This window comes from Sciurus carolinensis, chromosome 9, assembly GCF_902686445.1.
Source record: "Sciurus carolinensis chromosome 9, mSciCar1.2, whole genome shotgun sequence".
Lineage (NCBI taxonomy): Eukaryota > Metazoa > Chordata > Mammalia > Rodentia > Sciuridae > Sciurus > Sciurus carolinensis.
Genome location: NC_062221.1, coordinates 71,438,675 through 71,449,800, shown reverse-complemented (window position 1 = coordinate 71,449,800; position 11,126 = coordinate 71,438,675). Strand labels below are relative to the sequence as shown.

Below are 11,126 nucleotides of genomic sequence, written 5' to 3'. Positions count from 1 at the left end.
AAAAAGGCATGTGGACCAATAGTATAGAATAGTAGATACTTTTTAAGACTGATAATATTCCATGTCTGAATGTACCATCTTATTTATCCATTCACCTACTGAAGAACATCTGAATTACTTCAAGTTTGGGCAATTAGGAAATAAAATTTTATTCCATTTCACCTCTAACCATTGGAATTTCTGTAGTTGTTTTGAAAAATTCTCAAGTTTTGGTTTTACTCTCTCTTTTCTCTCTTCTTCACTTTCTCTAGCATACCTTCAGTTAATCTGTCTTCATTTTTGTTTTACTCATCAATATTTAGCTTCTTGAGAACTAAAACTGTATCATTTATTACACAACTAAAGCAAGTTCATACAAAGTAACTAGAAAAACATGCTTTTCATTTTAATATATAAATGCAAATTATAAATAGTTTTTACTGAAAATTGTTAGAATGAGAATCTTTTTATTATCATTGACTCTATAAGAAATGAGTATATGGTGATATAAGCTGGAATGCTGGCTAAACACACCACCATGTTCTCAAAATTTATTTTCTGCAATCCAAACAGTTTATCTTCTTCTGCCCTTGATATTTCCCCCATAAATGAAGAATTCTTAAAGATCATTTTTATGGATTCAATACCTAGTACATCATCATTCTGTATATCCTCAAGAGTGTGTATATGTGCATGTACATACACATACACACACATAGAGGAATAAAATAATATTTCCTGTGCTTCTGTATCTCTTTTTTTGATGCACATATTGAAAGCTTGTACATTATACAAGACCTAATACATACATACGAAGTCCTCTGCCAGAAACAGCCGATGATCCTGATATGATTTTAAGCACATACTCCTTTAGTTTAACCTGTTCTGAATGGTTTGATTAAATTCATAAGCATGCAACCAGGAAAAGTAAGTTGGTTGCTGAAGAACAAAAATCAAAGGGCTTTGAACTACTCTGCAGCACTAAAAGTATAAATATAATAATGCTTCATCTGCACATGGACATGAGTGTGATCTATAAATTATGTATTCATGAAATGCCATTGGTAGTTTGGTAAGGAGACACTCTTAGACATGTCAGAATTCAGGAATTAGACTGCACATACACCATTCCTATAAAGATTAATTTAGGAATTTTCAGTTTATTAAGAAATGAATCAAAATGAAGAATTAAAGAATGGGTAAAAGGCATAATTTTAAAAGTCAATAACTTCAAAATTTCAACAACTGACACCTTCTCTCTCCCCTGAAGGCTACTCATTCAATTTGAAGGAGTAGGTGACACCCATACCCAGGAACATTTTAAGCAGAATGACATCTTTGATGCTGTCCAGAGCATAGTCTGAGTATTCTGAGGTAGCAATCCTAGTTGGATAACCACATTTTGAGCTAAAGCTATATACGCAGCAGAATTCATAGATAAATCACACACTTCTGACCAACCCTGAGACTACATGCATGTGCTTAGGACAGTGAGTCGGAAAAAAAAAAAAAAAAAAAAAAAAAAAGTTCTGTTTTTTCCTCTACTCTCACGCCATGACAATTGGTATGGAAGACTTCTGTGATTCCAAAATGTGTGGTGATTTTTTCCCCTTGCCGGCAAGCAAGCAATTCTGCAGAAGACACCAGCTTGGTGTCTTCTAATTCCATTCAATTCTGACACTACCTGGAGATAGAATCAATCCCATGACTGCCCCACCACACACACTTCGGATGCTAATCAAAGTCACCTTGTGAAGCACCAGTGCTTCTGACCAATGGGCTATAGGCTGGGCTTCCTATTACCTTCTCCTGAAGTTTGATTAATTTGCTCAAATGGCTCAGAGGACTAAAAAACATATGCCCTAGCTTGTTATAAAGAATATTATAAATGGTACAGAGGACAAGATGAATAAGAATGGGTATGGGGGCTGGGGATATAGCTCAGTTGGTTGAGTGCTTGCCTTGCAAGCACAAGGCCCTGGGTTCAAAATCCCCAGCACCGCAAAAAAAAAAAAAAAAAAAAGAATGGGTATGGGAGAAGAACAGGCACGGAGCTTCCACACCTTCTCTAGGACACCACCTTCTAGGAACTTTCACACGCCATCAAGAAACTCACTAAAGCCTGTCTTTTTAGTTGTTTTTTTTTTTTTTTTTTTTTTTTGACTTCATTGCATAGATACAATTGCTAATACAGTGGATGAGGAAACCCAGCAAGGCCTGTCTGTTCAGATTCTTCAGCATTCCTTCCTCAGGGGCATGAGGTAAGAACCTTCTAGAATTAGGAGGGTTTAATGACTGACTATCAGACAAGGTACAACACAGAATTTTATGGCCAGTTTTAAGATAACAGTGGGGGAAGATTAGAGCATATGTTTAGTTTCTATGATCCCATCTTAGGAAAAAGAAATTCTGATTTCTATGACTTGCCTTGGGAAGAAAAAGAGCAGGTGAAAGGAGGGCAGGAGAAGTTCAAAGAGGAAAAGGGAGAGAGAAAGACTTTGCTTTCTGAGGCCTGCATCGGAGGCCTAAAGTGCCCCAACATTATTCTATCACTTAGAAAATAACAAGGGTTATAAGCATGAGTCAGAAACCGTTGATGAAAAAATATAGGGCAGGGCACTCCTTTGCCTGATATCAGGTTGCTAAGAAACCAACCCCTAGACCCTGCTTGAGGGTCCTTCCTCTGAAGACATCGCCAGTATGTGGAGGCCACCCACCCACTACCCAACCACAGCCTTAACCTGCGTGTTTCCTATGTTACCCATCCTGTGGTATGCCTCACAGGCTGACCCAGAGTTCAACCCTCTTTCATCAGCGCCAGAGGTGAAGGTGAGAAGATTCAAAAGTTTCCAGGCATATCTGCTGTCCTGCTACACGATCTACAGCTGCACTCACTGCACAGCTCACAAGGCCAATCACGATGAACCGATTTCCAAGCCATTCCAAAGAAGTCAAAGATGAGCATACCTCTTTAACTCAGTAGATAATTCGGGCTGTGGGCCTGCAGAAAAGCAAGTGTCACAAACAGGACTGCATGCAGTTGCAGACATTTACTGTGAAAATTGCAAAATCATTCTGGGCTGGAAATATGGACATACTTTCAAAAACAGTCAGAAATATAAAGAAGACAAATACATCATTCAACTAGCACACATGATCAAGGACAATGGCTGAGTCTGATCAGACAACATCTACCCAACCATCCAACGGAAAATCTACCCAAGTGTGAGACAGTGACTGAAAAGTTGGTGACATCCAGTTAGGGGACTTGTCATCTGGGGCATCTTCCCACACTGATGCCATCTTTCTAGTGGCCTGACCTCTAAATTGCTGTCTGTCTGCCTCTTTGCTTTATGTCTGTTTTCGAGTTCATCCTGGTTTCTCTATTCCAGAGTTGGTTGAACACAAAGCAATGAAAGGAAGAGATTTTGACTGCAGGACTGGTGGCAATCCACCTTGAAAAAGGTTCCAGGGCCCAGTATAAGCTGCCCAATGGCCTTTGGTCAGGAAAGCAGTGGCACTGGCATGAGGAAGAGGAAAAAGGGAGAACTCTGAGGGTCTCGGGGTGGGCAGGGGACAAGAGAGTGGAGGTAGGAACAAAATTGCACTGCTCCTGGAGACCTGGTAACTTAGGCTTGAAATAATCAACTTTATTAAAAGGACAAAGAGGAAAAGAAAAAAAAAAAAAAACCTCAAAATCTCATGACTGCATTCTTTCTGATCAGAAGTTTCTGTTTCTGATACCAAATGTGCCAGGATAACAAATGAGCCCAAAAAGTGACCCTAATTCTAGTTGACAGGACGAGGGCCTGGTTCTCTCAGGCTGAGTTGGGGAACGTCCTGGCAGCAGTGAGTGAGGTGGGTGAAGCCCTGATGAGTTTTGAACACTGTGATTCCTCATTCAGCCTCTGGCAATCATCGACTTTGCTTAATGGCCACTGTAGGTCAGAGCAGAGGGGACTGCTATTTGCAATGACTGCAAGATGCAAATATCCCAAAGGTTTGACCAGCAACCAAGTAAAATCCAATATATTTTTTAAAAGATCTTGATCACTTTAATCTTGACCGAGTCTTTAAAATAATTCTGCTCTGTACTTTTCCCTCAATGGAATTGACTGCAATAAATTACCAGGTTGAGAACTGAAAAATTTTCTTGCACTACTATTGGCTAGAAAAGAAAATAAATAAAATCAAGTAAATTTTAGTATTAAAAATAAATCAAAATATACATACCATAATATCACAGAAACTCAAAAGACCCTGATGAAAAATAAAACCTGGGAAGATTTGAAAACAGCATGAACTTTGAAGCATTCCCCTACACATATGGATCCATCATCTGAGGACAAGGTCTTACTGGCACAAAGTGTTGGAGCACAACCTCCGTTCAGTCTTTGATCACTAAGGGTAACATCCAATGCTTCATTCCTACTTCCTAAATCTCACACAAGTTTTTCTGGTCTAGAATCTTACAAAGAAGGTGATTCCAAGAAGCAAAGTTTCCAGTAAAAACTAAATTGACAATAGTTAATACTAAAACTAGAAATACCCAAGTATCCATCAACAGAAGAAAGGTTGGATGAATTGTGGCACGTTCAGTGAATCTACCAAACATGGGTGGGGGGAATCTTGTTACAAGCAACAACACTGATGAATCTCACAGACGTAGTATTGTGTAAAGTAAATCAAATACAAAAAATACAGACAGTGGGCTGGGGAGATAGCTCAGTCGGTAGAGTGCTTGCCTTGCAAACACAAAGTCCTGGGTTCGATTCCCTGCACCGCAAAAAAAAAAAAAAAAAAAATACAGACAGTATTATTCCATTTACATGAAGCATGAAGTGCAGGATGGGCAAGACATATCTACGGTGATGAAAATAAGAATAGTGGTTACCTTTGGAGAAGATGGATTGACAGGGAGGTAGAAAAGAAGCAGTGGCTATTATTCTCTGCAGGAGTTACAGCATTGAAAGATTTCATTTTCTTTCTTTTTTTTTTTTTAATATCTTATCTGGGTGGTGGTTGTGTGAGTTGCCTGCTGTTGCCTGGAAGTTCACTGTCACAGTACCTGCAGGTTTGATTACACGTGGCTGCCGCCATTTTGAGACAACAGCCAGACCCCATAGGGCCAATGGCTGGACTGACTGAGCCTCGTCTCCAGGATCCCTCAGCCCAACCGATCACTCCCTGCCTCCGGGGACTCACATCAACTGACTGCTCCCTGCCACCTGTACCCCCAGACTGACTGCACCCTATCACTGGGACCCCAGACCGACTGATTGCACCCTGCCTCCAGGATTCCACAACCACACGAAACACACCCAGCCTCCAGGACTCCTGCCTGACAAACCGCACCCCGCCTCCAGGACCTCCAACTGACCACGTCCACAACCTGAGCTGCAGCTTCCCGTTTACCAACACATTTGGAACCCAGAGCAGCCATCTTGGATAATCCTGGAAGCCGTAGCTCCGATCTTTAGGTGGGGCAAATCCCATCCTGAGATGCCTACTGGAGGCTTGAAGCTCATTGTCAGGTACCTCTCATGCATCAGGCTACTGAACACTGGGAGGTTTGAATACTATATGACTGTTAGAGTGTAGATTTTCTTTTTTCTCCTTATTGAACAATTTTAAGTTTTTATTTCTTTACTTTTCTTGCTCTCTTTTCCTTTTGTTTACCTGTTCCCTCAGAGTCTCTTTCTCCCTTTTTTGCATGCTAACATCCAATTTCTTTTGATTATACTCTCACCCTTTCTATTATCTAGAACTTCTGTATATTCTTTTCTTATCCCAATAACAGCTACATTCTACATCCCTCTGCATCCTCTTTGTCCTCCATTAGAAACAACAGACCTTATTGAAAACCTGTTTGTTATACTGAAGATAATAATTGAACTCATTCTGTTTATTATGACAATATTGTTAATGTCCTCATAGGGGCTATTTGGTCTAGGATTGCACAGTGTCTGAATTGGGCACTGCTAATATTAATCTCCCCTTAAAGAAAAGGTTTTGGAAACCTATAGGGTCACTATAAGCCTATAAGGGGGAATCTGCAATACCCCAGATCTGCACTGCTAGAGGGGAAGATACAAGAACAACATGAAAAAACAAGGGAAGAAAATGATGCAAACAAATCTAGATACTATATTAATAGAATCCAATGACAGTATGGTAGAAGAAATGTCAGAAAAGGACTTCAGATTATACAAGATTAAGATGATTCACGAAGCAAAGGATGAGATAAGAGAGCAAATGCAATGAATGATAATACCAATAAGCAGTTGAAAGAGCAAGTGCAGGAAGCAAAAGATTATTTCAACAAAGAGATAGAGATTCTCAAAAAACAAACAAACAAACAAACAAATGGAAATCCTTGAAATGAAGGAAACAATAAACCAAATACAAAACTCAATGGAAAGCATCACCAACAGACTAGACCACTTGGAAGACAGAACCTCAGACAATGAAGACAAAATATTTAATCTTGAAAATAATGTTGCCCAAATAGAGAAGATGGTGAGAAATCATGAACAGAATCTCCAAGAACTATGGGACATCATGAAAAGACCAAATTTAAGAATTATTGGGATTGAGGAAGGCACAGAGATACAAACCAAAGGAATGAACAACCTGTTCAATGAAATAATATCAGAAAATTTCCCAAACCTCAAGAATGAAATGGAAAAATCAAATACAAGAGGATTACAGAACACCAAATGCACACAATCACAACAGATCCACACCAAAGCACATTATAATGAAAATGCCTAATATTCAAAATAAAGATAGGATTTTGAAGGTTGCAAGAGAAAAGCATTAGATTATATATAGGGGGAGACCAATATGGATAGCAACCGACTTCTCAATCCAGACTCTAAAAGCTAGAAGGACCTGGACCAACATATTTCAAGCTCTGAAAGAACATGGTTGCCAACCAAGAATCCTATACCCAGCAAAACTAACCTTCAGATTTGATGATGAAATAAAATCCTTCCATGATAAACAAAAGTTAAAAGAATTTACAAATACAAAGCCAGTGCCACAGAATTCTCAACAAAATATTCAGGAGGAGGAAATGAAAAACAACAATGGAGGTCAGCAAAGGGAGGAACTACCTTAGAGAAAAATCCACTCAAAGGAGGAACCAAGCCAACTTTAAAACCAAAAATAAGCCCAAATGACTGGGAATACAAATCATATCTCAATAATAACCCTGAATGTTAATGGCCTAAACTCATCAATCAAAAGACATAGACTGGCAGAATGGATTAAAAAGAAAGACCCAACAATATGCTGCCTGCAAGAGACTCATCTCATAGAAAAAGACATCCACAGACTAAAGGTGAAAGGATGGGAAAAAACCTACCACACACACGGACTCAGTAAAAAAACGGGGGTTTCCATACTTATATCAGATAAAGTGGACTTCAAGCCAAGTTTAGAAGGGATAAAGAAGGACATTTCATACTACTTAAGGGAAGCATAAATCAGGAAGACATAATGATAGTAAATATTTATGCCCCCAAACAATGGTGCATCCCTGTACATCAAACAAATTCTTCTTAATTTCAGGAATCAAATAGACCACAACACAATAATTCTGGGTGACTTTAACACAGCGCTTTCACCACTGGATAGATCTTCCAAACAAAAACCAAACAAAGAAACCATAGAACTCAATAACACAATCAATAACCTAGACCTAATAGACATATATAGAATATCCCATCCATCAATGAGCAGATTCACTTTCTTTTCAGCAGCACATGGAACCTTCTCGAAAACAGACTGTGTGTTATGCCACAAAGCAGCCCTTAGGAAATGCAAAAAAGTAGAGATACTGCCTTGTGTTCTATCAGATCATAATGGACTGAGAGGAGAAATTCATGACAAAATAAAAAAGGGAAATTACTCCAACACTTGGAGACTAAGTAATATGCTATTGAATGAAACAAGGATAACAGAAAACATCAGGGAGGAGATAAAAAAAAAATTCTTAGAGGTCAATGAGAACGACAATACAACATATCAAAATCTCTGGGACACTATGAAAGCAGTACTAAGAGGAAAATTCATTGCGTGGAGCACGTCCAAGAAAAGAAAGAAAAGTCAACAACTAAATGACCTAACATTACAGCTCAAAGCCCTAGAAAAAGAAGAACAGAATAACAGCAAAAGTAGTAGAAGACAGGAAATAATTAAAATCACAGTCGAAATAAATGAAACTGAAACAAAAGAAACAATTCAAAAATTGACAAAACAAAAAGTTGGTTCTTTGAAAAAGTAAACAAAATAGACAAACCCTTAGCCACACTAACAAAGAGAAGAAGAGAGAAAACTCAAATTACTAAAATTTGTGATGAAAAAGGAAATATCACGACAGACACCACTGAGATACAGAACATAATGAGAAGTTACTTTGAAAATCTGTATTCCAACAAAATAGAAACTATCGAAGACATTGACGAATTTCTAGAGACATACGCTCCTCCCAAACTGAATCAGGAGGACATACACGATTTAAACAGATCAATATCAAGCAATGAAATAGAAGAAGCCATTAAAAACCTACCATCCAAGAAAAGCCCAGGACCAGACAAATTCTCAGCCGAGTTCTACAAGACCTTCAAAGAAGATCTCATTCCAATACTTCTCAAAGTATTCCAGGAAATAGAAAAGGAGGGCACCCTACCAAACTCATTCTATGAAGCTAATATCACCCTCAGACCCAAACCAGGCAAAGACACATCAAGGAAAAAAAATTTTAGACCAATATCCTTGATGAATATAGATGCAAAGATCCTTAACAAAATAGTGGCAAACTGTATCCAAAAACATATTAGGAAAATTGTGAACCATGATCAAATGGGATTCATCCCTGGAATGCAAGGATGGTTTAACATCCATAAATCAATAAACGTAATCCATCATGTCAATAGACTTAAGGATAAGAATCATATGGTTATTTCAATTGACACAGAAAAAGCATTCAACAAAATACAACACCGTTTCATGCTCAAAACACTAGAAAAAATAGGGATAGTAGGAACATACCTGAACATTGTAAAGGCTATTTATGCTAAGCCCATGGCCAACATCATTCTTAATGGAGAAAAACTGAAACCATTCCCTTTAAAAACGGGAACAAAACAGGGATATCCTCTTTCACCACTTCTATTCAACATTGTCCTCGAAACTCTAACCAGAGCAATTAGGCAGATTAAAGAAATTAAAGGGATACGAATAGGAAAAGAGGAACTTAAGCTGTCACTATTTGCGGATGACATGATTCTATATTTAGAGGATCCAAAAACCTCTTCCAGAAAACTTCTAGACCTCATCAATGAATTCAGCAAAATAGCAGGCTATAAAATCAACACAGATAAATCTGAAGCATTTTTATACACAAGCGACAAAACAGCTGAAAGGGAAATGAGGAAAACAACTCCATTTGCAATAGCCTTTAAAAAAATAAAATACTTGGGCATCAATCTAACCAAAGAGGTAAAAGATCTCTACAATGAAAACTACAAAACATTGAAGAAAGAAATTGAGGAAGACCTTAGAAGATGGAAAGATCTCCCATGTTCTTGGATAGGTAGAATTAATATTGTCAAAATGGCCATACTAACAAAAGTGCTATACAGATTCAATGCAATTCCAATTAAAATCCCAATGATGTACCTTACAGAAATAGAGCAAGCAATCATGAAATTCATCTGGAAGAATAAGAAACCCAGAATAACTAAAGCAATCCTTAGCAGGAAGAGTGAAGCAGGTGTATCACAATACCAGAATTTCAACTATACTACAAAACAATAGTAACAAAACCAGCATGGTATTGGCACCAAAATAGACAGGTAGATCAATGGTACAGAATAGAGGACAAGGACACAAACCCAAATAAATACAATTTTCTCATCCTAGACAAAGGTGCCAAAAATATGCAATGGAGAAAAGATAGCCTCTTCAACAAACGATGCTGAGAAAACTGGAAATCCATATGCAACAGAATAAAACTAAACCTCTATCTCTCACCCTGCACAAAACTCAACTCAAAATGGATCAAAAACCTTGGAATCAGACCAGAAACCCTTCACCTTATAGAAGAAAAAGTAGGTCCAAATCTTCAACTTGTTGGCTTAGGATCAGACTTCCTTAACAGGATTCCCATAGCACAAGAAATAAAAGCAAGAATCAATAATTGGGATAGATTCAAACTAAAAAGTTTTCTCTCAGCAAAGGAAACTATGAGCAATGCGAAGAGAGAACCTACAGAGTGGGAGAAAATCTTTTCCCCTCATGCTTCAGATAGAGCAGTAATTTCCAGAATATATAAAGAACTCAAAAAACTACACCAAGAATAGAAATAATCCAATCAACAACTGGGCCAAGGAAATGAACTTTACAGAAGAAGATCTACAAGCAATCAACAAACATATGAAAAAATGTTCAACATCTCTAGAAATAAGAGAAATGCGAATCAAAACTAAACTAAGATTCCATTTCACCCCAATTAGAATGGTGATTATCAAGAATACAAGCAACAATAGGGGTTGGCGAGGATGTGGGGAAAAAGGTACACTCATACATTGCTGGTGGGGTTGCAAATTAGTGCAGCTGCTCTGGAAAGCAATGTGGCGATTCCTCAGAAAGCTTGGAATGAAACCACCATTTGACCCAGCTATCCCACTCCTTGGCCTATACCCAAAGGACTTAAAATCAGCGTACTACAGAGATACAGCCACGTCAATCTTCAAAGCTGCTCAATTCACAATAGCCAGATTGTGGAACCAACCTAGATGTCCTTCAATTGATGAATGGATAAAGAAACTGTGGTATATATATAAAATGGAATATTACTCAGTCATAAAGAATAATAAAATATGGCATTTGCAGGCAAATGAATGAAATTGGAGAATATCATGCTAAGTGAGATAAGCCAATCTCAAAAAACCAAGGACGAATGATCTCGCTGATAAGTGGATGATGACACATAATGGGGAGTGGGAGTGGGCAAGAATGAAGGAAGGAGGGACTGTATAGAGGGAAAAGAGGGGTGGGAGGTGTAGGGGAAGGAAAAAATAACAGAATGAATCAAACACCATTACCCTATGTAAATGAATGATTATACAAATGGTATG

General features: G+C 38.2%; 1 pseudogene; it reads left to right on the top strand.

Moving 5' to 3' along the window:
- The first annotated feature begins 2,679 nt into the window (after positions 1–2,679).
- LOC124993653 (protein yippee-like 2) lies at positions 2,680–3,153 on the top strand (annotated as a pseudogene).
- Positions 3,154–11,126: the final 7,973 nt, after the last annotated feature.